The sequence below is a fragment of the Schistocerca serialis genome, chromosome 1, assembly GCF_023864345.2.
Source record: "Schistocerca serialis cubense isolate TAMUIC-IGC-003099 chromosome 1, iqSchSeri2.2, whole genome shotgun sequence".
Classification (NCBI taxonomy): Eukaryota; Metazoa; Arthropoda; class Insecta; order Orthoptera; family Acrididae; genus Schistocerca; species Schistocerca serialis.
Window position 1 is genome coordinate 786,787,954 of NC_064638.1, and position 15,675 is coordinate 786,803,628.

Sequence of the window (15,675 nt, forward strand, 5' to 3'; positions counted from 1 at the left end):
CTCCGAAACAAACATTATTAACACGTTTTTAAGAAACTTAAGTGTGTGATCATTATTGGTGATATATCTGGTAGACCAATACAGGCCTGCTATATTGGTCATCATCATCATCATCATCATCATCATCATCATCATTATCATCACATCATAATTAATTCCAGAATGAATCTTTACTCTGCTATGGAATGTGAGCTGCCTTAGAACCTCCTGGTACATTACAACCGCGTGCGAAATAGGAACACAAACTGGCAACTTCGTCTTTCGCAAACAGTGTTTTTACCGATTGAGTTATACAGACACGTTTAATGAGTCGCTATCATAGCTTCTACTTCCACCAGCATTTATCCCCACATCACAGAAACTCTTCGGAATTTCTCACTGGACGAGGAGCCCAGGAAGAGAGGATATTGGTGATTGGTGAGAAATGGTTAAGACAATTCGAGTTGGGTGGGCGGGCAGAAGAACGGAGGGGGGGGGGGGGGAATAATAGGTATGAAACCAAAACCACCTACGTTACGAAGCCAATTCAAGGTCTGTAAGGATAACAATCCGATCCGCCGGTCTGTTAATTGCGTAGGTACTGCTCAGCACAAATTGGCTACATTTCTACTCACTAAAATCAAAGAAGTCTTTGTGTTTGAAATTATTATTCTTTTAGAAACACTGTAGATTTAATAAATAAATTAGATAAGGTAGAATGCAATTCTATCAGCTGGTTTCTTTGACATTACGAGTCTGCACGCAAATGTTCCTATAGACCTCTTGAAACTATCGAAAATAAACTTCAACATTATAAAAAATTAACACAAGTACATGAGCTCGTGATTTTCTTGTACTTAGTGTTAAAGTACGATGCCATGCAGTTTAGCGGTATAATGTATGAACAAAATTGTGGGTTAGCACTGGGATGCCTGTAAGGGGGAATTTTAGCAATTACCGTGTGATCAAAAAGTCAGTATAAGTTTGAAAACTTAATAAACCACGGAATAACGTAGATAGAGAGGTAAAATTGACACACATGCTTGGAATGACATGTGGTTTTACTAGAACCAAAAAAAAGAAAAAACAAAGTATTGCTAGACGCGTGAATGATCTCTTGCGCGTGTCGTTTGGTGATGATCGTGTGCTCAGCCGCCACTTTCATCATGCTTGGCCTTCCAGGTCCCCAGACCTCAGTCCGTGCGATTATTGGCTTTGGGGTTACCTGAAGTCGCAAATGTATCGTGATCGACCGACATCTCTATGGATGCTGAAAGACAACATCCGACGCCAATGCCTCACCATAACTCCGTACATACTTTACAGTGCTGTTCACAACATTATTCCTCCACTACAGCTATTGTTGAGAAATGATGGTGGATATATTGAGCATTTCCTGTAAAGAACATCATCTTTGCTTTGTCTTACTTTGTTGTGCTAATTATTGCTATTCTGATCATATGAAGCGCCATCTGTCGGACATTTTTTGAATGTTTGTATTTTTCTGGTTCTAATAAAACCCCATGTCATTCCAAGCATATGTGTCAATTTGTACTTCTCTACCTACATTATTCCGTCATTTATTCAGTTTTCAAATTTATACTGACTTTTTGATCACCCGATATATTCGTGAATATACCGGCAGAAAGCCTTCTCAAAATTCAGTCTGACTGGAACAGTAAAGATTCTTTTTTATGCCCGCTACTTAGACAATGAACTCACAGTGTTCAATGGTACAGAGCATGATTTACAACAAATGTTCCATGTGTTCAACAATCTCCATGAGAAAATCACATTTACAAAAGAAATTGCAAGATAAAAAAACTGAACTAAATTTCTTAGATCTCAAACTAGTTTTATTGATTGACAAGCTTAACTTTGGTAGTTCCCATAGCCAACTTCTCTGATGTAATTACGACATATTCATGCTACCCACATGCTCCTAAAGCCACATTTTTCCACTTCACAATACATTGCGCAGTGTGCATGCCTATAGCCCAGCATAATTTTCGAAAAAGAAATAAATGTAATCAAATGGATCACAATTATTAATGGATACTGCACAAGTTTAGCTGACCCAATTTTAAAGAGAGAAACAGTTCATAAATTTTCATCTTTAGGTAATAGTGATATGAAGATAGAAAGAGAGAATAAGTTCCTTTCAGTATCGTTTCTTGTTAATGTATCGTACAGCATTAGTAGTCCCTTGAATAAAAAATATGGCTGCAGAGCCACGTCCCTGTTAACAATAGATCAAAGTAAAATTTAATCCGAGCAACTGGTGCACAAGAAAATCAGTTCGCCAATTCAGATGCATATGAAACCGTGTGCAATGTCTGTCCTAGTTATTACACTGGAAAAACAGTGGACTCTTTTCAGCGAAGATACCAAAGGGCATGTGCTGGAGGGTACGAGAGGTAGAAATTTGCACAAACTTTTGCCGAACGCTTGCTGCTTCTCCGTCAGGCGCTGCGGAAATTCGGAGATTCAGAGGTCTTCCATAAGAAAGTCAAACGCTACATATTAGTTTTGTTGGAAGAATTAGATAGTTTTAAGCATTTCTCTTATTCATATAGCTGTGTTTTAAATGAGCAGGTGCGACTTAAGAACAGAAATTTCGTGGGCAGTTTCAGGTCCTTAATTTTGACAACGTAACAGAGAGGTTTTAGTCATATGGATAAAGAGGTTTTAGTCATACAGACAATAATGAACATATCATTTTCTTGTTTACCTACATTCCTGATCATACTATTACTGCCTCCAATAACAGATGGTTAAGTTGAGACGTTTACTTGCTCTTTCTGTATAGACCACAAAACCACATTCCTTCACTTCGCAGTACACTGAGCAGTGTGCACACCTTTATGCCTTCACAGTTTTCGAAAAGAAATAAATGTAATCAAACCGATCGCAGTTTATTATGAGTACGTCACTTTACCGACTCGTTCACCCCCCCCCCCCCCCCTCCCGTTACCCGCTCCACTGTTGTCCGCTGTTGTGAAATGATTGTGACAAAGTGTGCTCTGTAGTGAAAATTTAATGCCTCAAACTACTATGTAAACATGTATATTTGTTTTTCAATATTTATTTTTCTTTTTCATGTAAAGAAACGGTATTATTTTATGTGATTACTGTAATTTTATGGGTTGTGTATCTTGATTCATATTGTCCAAATAATGACACAATAGGCTATTTATTGACTATGACTATCTAATGAACTGCGTTGGCAAATGTTATGGGAAGCGCCTTTCTTTTGTAAATATTGATTTTTTAACCTTGATTGATACGTCGCGGGGTGGCACCAGTACCTCTTCCTTGTAGTGTCATCTTTGGCATCGATTTCGCTTTGGTCGGCCGCGAGTCAGTTGTTCATCGCGCGTTCGGCTATTTAAGTCTGCAGCGTCGAGGCAGCCGGGGAGACTCTGTGCTTTGTTGGTTGCGGTTAGAACAGGGTCGGGAGGTTGGTCCTTGGTGCGCATGTACATTGCGCGTGGTATTACTGATATGTTGCGGCCGGCGACGCCGGAAAGGTTTGGGTTCCGGCACGAGGCGTGTTGTTTGGCTTTTCTCGCCACGCAGTGCATGTTGAGAAGAAGAGCTTGCCGGAGCGTCGCCTGGCATTGACCGTTCACCTGGGCGTGTGGTGTGTGATTTAAACAAATGCAATTGTGTGCTTATATGTATTTGTTAATGGTTAAATAATGTTATCTTCAGCGTGAATTTGGTGACGAGTCTGATATGTCAAAGCTACGTCACACTTGGCATGATATCGGGGCTTGGGCTTTCCATCTTAGTTTCCTACCACGTGATGAAGGATCTGCAGCTATAAGTAAGGAAGCCCAGTGAGCTGCTCATTATTGAGTGATTGTATATCTAAAGTAGTTGTAACCTTCGTGATTAAGTGTCAAAATTTGCACCTTAGTTTACGAGTAACGAAATACTATGTTGTAAAACTACATCAGATTCCATCAATATGTAGTTCTGGTAGGCTCTTGCTAGTTTAAAATAATACTCAGCTATTACTATCACGTTTCGAGGAACAATTTTATCTACTCGTGTATGGTGTTTAAATGAATTATTAAGTGTTGAGTTCAAAAAATTTTTTGTTGTGTTTTATTCTTTTATATTATATGAATGTGCAATTGCAGTTGATTTATGTTTCAGTTATGCGGATCACAGTGTATTTCGCCCGGTACGGTGGGGCGTTGTACCGGGGCTTGACGACTTGGCCGTTGCCAGTGGAACTGTGATTATTTAGACCCGGCTCCATGTCTGACCTTCTGTCTTGATCTTGTCCTTAAGTTGAGTATTGCTGTTCTCTTTGTTCCTGGCTCTGTCAGCTCGTTAACCTTTGTAGTTCGTTTCTCCATCGTTTGAGCGAATGCACTTTTCGCACGAAATTTGAATTTAAACCTGTAAAACTGGGTTTCCCTCTGTAATTAGTGCCGTTGACGTTTTAGAAGTTGCTTTTATTATTACTTTTGTGCCTTGTGTTATGCCTTAATGTTATACCTTGGTATGAATTTATTTTGCAAAAGAGAAGTCATTGTACAAGATAGTCTTGCGGGTTCAGAGTTTGACAAGTTTTGGATTTATTAAGCATTTACACAAACAGAAATTTTGTTAATGTTTTATACATTTGTTATGCAGATTTTAGCAGGGGTTTAAGAAGAATTTTTATTGTGTACCGGTGAAGTTGTTAAATTTTCTGTTATATTGTATTTCAATTGTGCCAGGTAACATTGTTTAACGTAAGTTGTGTGTGTTTGGTAATAATGGCCCTGCTGCTTACTGTCGTATTGTTGAGCGCAAATAGCGCCTCCCATTGTTCTTCGTTTAGTGACGCTGGGTTCCTACAGTGTCATATCATTGATTGTTATGCGAATAACACTTCTGGAGGTCATGTAGACACGCAAGTATTCACATGTAGTCCATTATCTATCATTTTAGTGGGAACCTCTGTATCTTCCATGATGACTGAATTTGATTTGTTAAAGTACGTTTTTGTAAAGACGTTTATTGCATCTTTCATGTTGTAATGTTTTGTAATATAATATGTTCAGAACAGAACCGTCAAATGTATGCTCCTAAAATGATAAATACTAAATTTTATGGCTTTTGGAAGGTAGACTTTCTTTTTTCCCTGAGCCAGTCGTTGGACATGTACGCCAAACAACTCTTGTTGAAGAATTTATAAAGTTAGTAGTCCTAAGGCATATTTTTATATGTTGACACTTGTCGAGAAACCTTTAACGACTCAACTGAACAGAATACTATTCTTTCTTTGTTTTCTTTGGCCTAAAAGGTTTTTTGTATAGTGTTTTGTAAAGGTTTTAAGAATCATTTCTTCACTATGAAGAGTTAATTTGATAACCAAATATAGTATAATGGAGTATGGGATGAACACAGATGTTAGGATTCTCCCTTCTGCCACCATTACCATGTTGTGATGCACATAAAAAATTCTTGTCGTTATACAGTTCCAGTATAGCTTTTCTCCCCAGTATCGGTGTAATGTAAGATTATTGTATCATCCGCCTTTCACGTAATATTTCCCAGGGGTGTTTCAATTACACTGCTTTACATAAAATGAAAGCTGGGGAAAAGATTGTCCAGGGAACCATTGCAAATTAATTTCGGTTCACTACATTTCACATCAGCATCATGTGCCACCTTTTTAACATGTTTCCGTTCAAGAATAAGCTCTATAATGTGTGGACAAATGAGTATTTGCGCATTTTTGTAACTAGGAATTTAGAGTTATTTTCTTATTTCTTCTTTTAGAGGCTCTGTAATATTCAGTTGACCCTTACTTTTCATAACTAGATTGTGGACCGAACCGGCTACAGACAATGAACTTCTTGCTCTTCTTAAAAAGTATGCCTTATGAAAGGCCCAGTTAGAACACATGTAGGAAGCTATGGAACTTTCCACTGAGTTTTCGCTTCGAATTTTGCCCACTAGGCTCAGGGTGGAACACATTACAAAGTTGTTGGCTGTTTCCTGGCGCACACTGGATTAGGTGTGCGCCCTCTAAGATTGGGTCAGCAGGCTGTGGGATTGAGTGAGCACCTTGCGGGGTTGTGTGAGCAACGTGTGACATCGTATGAGCAGCTTGCGGGATTCGGTAATCACCCTATGGTATTGGGTGAGCAACCTGGTACTGGCAGGGGATTTTTTGCAATTAGCTAAGTAGCTTCCTCATCCTGTAAGGACACGACAGTAAAATGAGAACAAGGATGGCTCCAAGTACAAGCTGAATTTGGGTAGACCCATATTCCATAATCCGATATGTGTTCGAGTTACTCTAAGTCGACCTCTGAGCATATTAATCTTCGGCAGTACATGTAAGCTAAAGTCTTTTGAGATCGGTTGCCTTTCTGCTTTCAATGTATGAGTCTCTTCCTAAGGATGAAATTATCGCTCTAATGGTTGGTCAGATCTTTCGAAGCTGAGCAGAATTAATGACAAAATCGGTATCTAAACTTATGAATTGCTCTTTTTTTTGTGGAATGGTTTTAAGCCGTCTGCTTTCTGATAATGTCGTCATGCTGTAATTTTATACACAAGGAAGGGAAGACAATAGCAGTTAGAAAATAAGTGGTGATCATTGGGATCTTCACCACTATAGTGAACCTTGTTTCTTCGGTATGTGATGACATTAATCCTCATTTGTGCTTCTTTATTTTGTAGTCTTGCTTGTTTTATAATGTAAACGTAAGGGTAAGTGAATATTTGAAGCTTATTATATCCCTTCTCTTCCCTCCCGCCCCTCGTTCTTAGGGAATTAAATCCCATGGAAAGAAATTCAATGTTAATTCTTCTACCTACAAGCATTCCGCCACATTCCCCACTCCGCTGTAAGATCATTAGAACTGACAATGCTTATTTGAATGGAGAAGTTCGATGTAATAAATTCCAGGTCATGTCGTGTGAAGTCATAAGTCCAAAATTTCATTGCTCTTTTTAATGTAATTTAATGGGCTCTATTCATTAACGACCTCACACTACTTTGCACATCAGTGGTGAAGAGAAACAGAAGATGGAGAGATCCCTAATTCAAAGTAGCAACTTTTTAATTTCTCCCAATCATTTTACAAATTCTAAAGAAATGTTATCTTCTTTTTATATGTCTGAAAGTCTTCCAAAGTTGTGTCAGTCTGATTATAGTACAGCATCCACTCTGTTTTCCATATCGACTATTATTTCGTTCTCTATCAAGTGTCTCGCTCGTAAAGTACTCGTTCTATTCGTACGTTTTCTCCTCAGCATTTAAGAGTGGAATTACTCCTGCACTTCACGCCTTTGCATTTAGTTTTGACTTTTCTGTACTCTGAATCGATCAGTTGAAGTGTTTCTTCAGTTACCCATTTTTTTAAATTAACTTACCTTGTACCTGTATTTGTCTGTCCAAATCAGTGATTGCCAGTTTTGGAGATGTCTATTCCTCTTCAACTGGACTCTCTATTTCAGAATTCATTATCGTATTATACACGGACATCGAGAACTTCAAAAACACTTCATCATTTCTCAGAATATTACTATCCTAACTTCTTTCCATCTTGATACTTCCTGATGAATCTCTTGCACCTCAGTTTATCGTTAATAACTACTGAACTGTAATCTGAAACTAAATCTGGCGCTAAAGACGCCACACAGTCCATTATACCACATTTGGAAATTCCATTTGACCATAATGAGATCTTCCCGAGTCTGCAGGCCATTTACGGTTTCTGGGCGGTATATTCTCTGTTATTAGCTGAAATTTGTAGCATAATTAAATTACAGAAAAAAATATGGCATAATGTTGTTTTGTAATACTTACTTATTACGACCGTTTTTGGTCGTTAACCTTAAACCAGTTAAGAAAGAATCAAATGACAACATCATGTCATATTTCTTTCCTACCTGGAGCATAGTTAGCGAGCGAAAACCGGTCATAATATATATTAAAGGACAGCACTATGTCACGCGTTATTATAAGTATATATATATGCTGTTAACTGTCGCCTGAAAAAATTTTAGAACTCAGCCCTGTCTCAGTGCTACTAAGGAGCCCATAATCTGCTGTATCTCCGTATTCTATTTCATTCCCTACTACGGTGTTCCAGGAATCATGATTCTTAGTTTGGTTCAAATGGCTCTGAGCACAATGGGACTTAACTTCAGAGGTCATCAGTCCCCTAGAACTTAGAACTACTTAAACCTAACTAACCTAAGGACGTCACACACATCTATGCCCGAGGCAGGATTCGAACCTGTGACTGTCGTGGTCGCGCGGTTCCAGACTGTAGCGCCTAGAACCGCTCGGCCACTCTGGCCGGCGATTCTTAGTTTCATTGCCATTTACCTACTAAATTTGACGATCAGTACCCTAGTACACGACTGGCCATTAAAATTGCTACACCACGAAGAGGACGTGCTACAGATGCGAAATTTAACCAACAGGAAGAAGATGCTGTGATATGCAAATGATAGCTTTTCAGAGCATTCACACAAGGTTGGCGCCGGTGGCGACACCTACAACGTGCTGACATGAGGAAAGTTTCCAACCAATATCTCATACACAAAAACAGCAGTTGACCGGCGTTGCCTGGTGAAACGCTGTTGTGATGCCTTGTGTAAGGAGGAGAAATGCGTACCATCACGTTTCCGACTTTGATAAAGGTCGGATTGTTGCCTATCGCGATTGCGGTTTATCGTATCGCGACATTGCTGCTCGCGTTGGTCGAGATCCAATGACTGTTAGCAGAATATGGAATCGGTGGGTTCAGAAGGGTTATACGGAACGTCGTGCTGAATCCCAACGGCTTCGTATCACTAGCAGTCGAGATGACATGCATCTTATCCGCATGGCTGTAACGGATCGTGCAGCCACTTCTCGATCCCTGAGTCAACAGGTAGGGACGCTTGCAAGACAACAACCATCTGCACGAACAGTTCGACGACGTTTGCAGCAGCAGGGACTATCAGCTCGGATACCATGGTTGCGGTTACCCTTGACGCTGCATCACAGACAGTTGCGCCTGCGATGGTGTACTCAAAGACGAACCTCGGTGCACGAATGGCAAAACGTCATTTTTTCGGATGAATCCAGGTTCTGTTTACAGCATCACGATGGCTTCATCCGTGTTTGGCGACATCGCGGTGAACGCACATTGGAAGCGTGTATTCGTCATCATACTGGCGTATCACCCGGCGTGACTGTATGGGGTGCCATTGGTTACACGTCTCGGTCACCTCTTGTTCGCATTGACGGCACTTTGAACAGTGGACGTTACATTTCAGATGTGTTACGACCCGTGGCTCTACTCTTCATTCGATCCCTGCGAAACCCTACATTTCAGCAGGATAATGCACGACCGCACGTTGCAGGTTGTGTACGGGGCTTTCTGGATACAGAAAATGTTCGACTGCTGCCCTGGCCAGCACATTCTCCAGATCTCTCACCAATTGAAATCTGGTCAATGGTGGCCGAGCAACTGGATCGTCACAATACGCCAGTCACTACTCTTGATGAACTGTGGTATCGCGTTGGAGCTGCATGGGCAGCTGTACCTGTACAGGCCATCCAAGCTCTCTTGACTCAAGGCCCAGGCGTATGAAGGCCGTTATAACGGCCAGAGGTGGTTGTTCTGGGTGCTGATTTCTCAGGATGTACGCAATCAAATTGCCTGAAAATGTAATCACATGTCAGTTCTAGTATAATATATCTGTCCAATGAATACCCGTTTATCATCTGCATTTCTTCGTGGTGTAGCAATTTTAATGGCCAGTGGTGTATATTACATCGCTTCATCTTATACTTGTGTAATTAACATGTACACATGAAATATTGTTGTTGGTGCTGGTTAACTACCGATTCTCATGAGAATAATCGGATCACTGAGTGGTTCGTAGTAAATCGTCCACTGCTCTAACTTCCTATTCATGAAGAGACCAAATCCCATTGCACCGTTTTCTGCTCCCGTTGAAATATACGCCAGACCAGAATCATTGTCGTTTTTGCATTTCGTTTCAGTGATCGCCACTAGAGATTGAGTCTTTGCGTTTGGGTTTTCAGATGCTCTCGTTTCCCTAACATATTCCGACTTCTGACACTCCACTCTCTGATTCGTAGGATACTATTCTTTCATTGGTTACTCAGTCGTTTGTTTATGGTCGCCTTTCCCTTGGCAGATCTTTTTCGGAGATCAGAAGGGGAGCTATTCCGGAGCCTCTTGCCAATAGACATAATTTCATGACACGTTTTCAACTGCAGGCCACATGTACTGTGGATAAACATTACATGTCTTTAATTCAGTGGTTTGCATAACCTTCTGCATCTTCATGCCGTTGATTAGTGACAATTCTTCCTCCATTTAGAGTTCCCCACCGTAAGTGCAAGAGACTACCCCGAATTCTGTCCACAGCTCTGTCCTTTTTGACAGAGTCATTTGGAGGACAAGAGTGAATGCTTACGCCGGAAGACTTTAGCTGCTATTACTGATGACTGTGATTCAAAGCTTATGCATTGCCTGGAACTGAATCCGGGTCCGTCGCCGGTTTGGTTACTAATCAAAGACTGTATTCAAAGGCCAACTGTATTTAAGACTAGACGATCTCCATCAAGTCTGTGTATTACCAACCGGGTATTAAAAGGAGAAGCTAATGTGTTTGGTTCTCTACTCATTGAAAGGTAGCCCCAACCGGCGGTGACACCAGGTCTCTGTCCTCCGCCTGGTGGTCCCTCGCGGGTAGCCGCACTGTGGAGATCGTCACGCCGTCTAAGACCAAATGCAGTGACAACTAAAAACGTGGAAGACTCATGAAACACCTTTCCGTAGATTGTAGCTAACTTCTTCCTTGCTTCAACTGATGCATGTCGTTACAAACCAAAACAGATATACATTTTCAGCCTCCACTGGATGAAGTAACGGTATTACGTTCAAAACTATTATTTGTGCTTATATCACCTCTGTATTCAGGATACAATACTAATCACCGTAATACGAGTATAATGTCAGAAAGACTGATCAATATGATCAGAATCACTGTAACAACTATCTACATATATTTAAACAGTTGAATCAATGGGGTGTTAGATGGCAGTTACTACTCCCGGCTGTTGATACCGAAATGAGGATACCTCAGCGATTGAGTCATCTCTTCCGTTATTATTGCCCCACACTTCAGTGACTCAATCATTTTCTCCCATTGAGGCTAAATCCAACGCCAAAAAAAGACAGTCTTTAGTGCTTTCGCCCTCGTGCAACTATACTGCCTGTAAAGGACATCCTCAGTGAGGTCATTTTATTGGCAAGTGAGATTTCAGGTTTCAGGTAGTAGATAACCAATTCATACAAATGAAACACTAATGTTACAGTAAAAGCTGCCCAAACTGTCTCACCAATACACAGTATACTCGCCTATGGCGGCAACGTAGGGGTGTATTCCCGCATACAAATGATTATAAAGGTGCCGTATGGCTGCGATAGCTGTCCCAAGCATCTTGTGCATTTTGTTGCAATTTCGTAACAGTTCTTGCAGGCTCTAGAACCAGGTAGCTCCCGCTTTGTCACGTCCCACACGTGTTCATTTGGCAAGAGATCTGGTGAGACATGCACAGGCCTCCTGACAAAGAGTGTCACCTCCCTGTCGAAGAAATGGCACCTCGATAACAGGGCTTCAAATGTAGGGGGCACCGCTTGCTTTACCTTGCAGAAACACAAAATGCTGTCGCGAGTTGTAACTGCTGCATCCCTCTCTCCCTCCACTCCGTGAAGCCTGGGATACGAATTGTGTGTCGTAGGCCAACAGTATGAAAAGGCAGCTCATCATGTCACGCGTACATCCATCACTTACATATAGACGGAAGTTGCTCTAATCACTGAAGACAACAGAGCACCATTGCTTCTCCATTCAAATCGTTCACGACATAAGGGTAACGGTGTCGTGGATTCAGTGGTACCCTAGACAGTGCCACATGCGATCTTAATCCTGCTGCAACCAGACGGTTCCCAATGGTAGCTGATCAGACGGGAAGTGCTACATTTGCCCGGATTTCATTCCTGGATGATGTTCGATCGGCGACAGCTGCTTGCACAGTGCGTCAATGTTGACGCGCGTGTGTTCCTCGCGGACGTCCAGAAATCGTCTGGAGCTGTGGGAATGTTCCACACACCACTGTTGAAAGCAGCACCACGTCACCTATACACAGTTCCCAACAAGTGCAGCAACTCGTCGAGACGACCATCCAGCTTCCAGCAGGTCCTTGATAAGACCTCATTGAAATGGCTGAAGCTGTTTGAAAGGAGTATGTAGGCATCTCTGGGGCATGGCCGTACCTAGAATGAAAGTTACACTGTTCGCCTCTAAACTCAATATAGTTACTGCCTACAGATTCGAAACAGAGGGTGCACAGACATGTCTTCTGAGCACCATCTAATCGCTAATGACCGTCATAAACGGATAACATTACAATCCCTCAGCATCCACATATAATACCCTGTTGCCACTGAATGCAGTCTTTGACGTTACTGAATATTTTTTTTCTGGCTGTGTACAATACCCATTTCGGTCATAAGCAGTTGCCACCCATTCCCCTATTCTGCCTAATATTTATACACAAAATTATGTAGTTCAATTATGTTTCTGTAGCGTGTTAACTCTCTAAACAGTAGAGCAAGCTTTCAACTGAGAAATTGTTCTCTTTTTGCTTATTGGTAGCGGATTTTAGCATGATATTCCCATTACTCGTTTACTTCAGATATAAACTAGTGTTTCTCTTCCATCACGGCCTCATTAGCAAACAAAACATTGATTTTACATTCTAACAACCGACTGGACGAAAATCATCTACAGGTGTATTTACAAATGCAAGTAACACCATGACCTTAAATTAAGTATTTGCAAACACAGTAGAAGTGGTGGGAATAAAGAAGCACGTAATAAGAAATAGACGTTAACATTTACTTTCGTGTCGTGATGCGAAATAAGTCGTTTTTATGTGAATTATCATGAGAAATGTGAAGACTAATCGACCATCACCACTCCTGTGTAAACTAGCCTTCAGCAACTCTTTATCTCCAACGGAGCCTACGGCGTCAGTGTAGTTCTCATGAACGATGGTCTCTTCCACTTGGTGGATCCAGCCTCCTCTGGTCTGGGAGTTGGGACGGACCAGCACGTGTTGTTGACAAAAACTTTTTGTTCAGCAATCACAGAACAAACGTAACGCTCAGTATGTAGTTGTTAAATGTGACACGCATAGAAACTTTCAGCAGGACGTTGAAGTTACCTACAAAGATGTTTTGGTAGAATAACATTTCATTTCCTCATTTTTCACTTTGAGGTACTTAGCATTCGGTTTTAGTAAAAATCTCTCTTAACATGAGGAAGCCAAACAGTTAACGATCTTCACTATTGACAGAACCTACTAATTCACAAATTTTCCCAGAAAAAGTTTTCATTCTAGTGTGGAGTGTCCGCTAATTGAAACTTTCTGACAGACTGAAACCTTCGAATTTCTGTCTGTCACACAGTTTTAATCTGGCAGGTAGTTACATTCACAGATCCTGTCAAATGTACGATAGTGACTGATTAAAAGTGATTTGACTGCGATGAGTACAAACACTTCGTTGACTGAAACTCCATGACAGATGAAAAATTTCCAATTAAATTGAACACTCACCCGATCCATTGGTTTCAGGATGAATACTTCTGCAAACTGAGATATCCAGACATGACCCACGACCGTTCCTCACAGCATCAGGTACGCAATATCCCAAACATTAAGACTGATCCATCTGTGAATAGTTCAGCTAGTAAGAACATTAGGCAGAAAAATCAAGATTTATGATGTGTCACTTTTCAGAACCGAATGGTAGCTTCCTTATGAACAACGCTAGTTATTTAGCAAAGAAATTCGTTCCACTTGTCCTATAACACGACCCTTAGTACATTTTGCGATTATGGGGGACGAACTGGCACCGCATTCTCTGAGGAGACCAAAGTTACTCATTGATATTCTCGATGAACAAGCAGGAGGCTAGTGTGAAATGAAAGTCAGAGGTATGTCAGTCAAGTAACTCTTCAACATTTCTAATCTGGAAGCTGGTTATTGTGGTGTTCATAATTAATTTTATGACGTAATATCTGTGCTATACACGTACGATTAGTGCCACAAATCTCCAATACTTGTCCATAGCTCGCCCTTGCAGAGAAATAATAGTCGTAAAACTAATCCACAAAGCAGCGTACTGAGTCAACAGATGTTTACGATAGAAACATCTTCCACTACATAAATACCGACAGACTGAATGAAGGCGGACAGTGAAGGTTCATCAGTCAATGTTATTATCAATCCTTGATCCTAAAATGAGGCTTCGAGTGACGTTCTTGGTTCCACAATGTAGTTTTGGTGACTGCATTGCGAGCGTGTTTATTCACATTGCCTACACTTGCGTCTGAAAGAACAGTGATAAAAAGTGGTAGAACAAGGTTACTGAGTTTGTCCCTTGCGTCATATAATGTGAACAGTGTATAGGTACAATAACCTTCAAAATTCGGCTATCCCAATCACAATGGTCTGAATTCGATCTATCGTTCATAATATTAGACCAACAATGCTAAATCCTTAATAAGAAAGGAAATACATTTCTTGATTGAGTCTGCGTTCACTGTGGATATTTTGTGGGTAAAACCGTCTAGATAGCTTAATATAATTTGTATTTAACATAACCTATCTTATATTTCGGCTGCTGTCATCCTAAATCTGCAGTCAAGATTGAAGCATCATGAGAATGAGAGGTGTTAGTTATACGTCATCAGGTTGCAAAAGAAGAAAACTTAAAACGTTAAAAGTTTGTAAAAAGTTCCCTCACCAGACTTAAAGCCAGTAAAAGAACGTTCGTTGCTATTCAGGAAAACCTATTTGTATGTGGGGCATCGACTGTTGGAATCACAAGGTTAACTGTGTGATCAGCGTTGTCACAATATAATCATGATGTTCACCACGATGCGGAAGTTTGCTCGTACGGTTATCTAGGTGTTTTGAAAGGTAAGGTTCAAATGGCTCTGAGCACTATGGGACTCAACTGCTGAGGTCATTAGTCCCCTAGAACTAACCTAAGGATATCACAAACATCCATGCCCGAGGCAGAATTTGAACCTGCGACCGTAGCGGTCTTGCGGTTCCAGACTGCAGCGCCTTTAACCGCACGGCCACTTCGGCCGGCCTGAAAGGTAAGGACTTGTCAACTTACGACACGTGCCACTGTGTATCTATGCCTATTTGCTGCAAGTGTTTGGCAGCATTAGCTTTCCTACCTAGACCTGACGCAGCGTGCGGCGATGACCAGCCAGTACTAGGACAGCACATTGGCACCGCGGTAATCGGCCCTTAATTCACTCCAGTTATCTGTTGAGCTGGACGGACCTTCATATGGCGAATGATGAGAACACGAAAAGCACGCAGGTAAATTGTCGAACAAAATCATTTTGGTGGTACTGGTATTGTGGTGTGGGTAGGCATAATGTTGCATAGGCGTAGTCATTTTCAAATATTTGAACGCAGAACACGCACCTGTGAACGTTATTGCGACACAGCACTCCTTCCACATGTTGGACTTTTCAGGAGTGTATTCGGCCGTGACTTCATGTTTATGGATGACAATGTGTGACAATATTGAACAATTCGGGTGGGGAGCTCCTGGC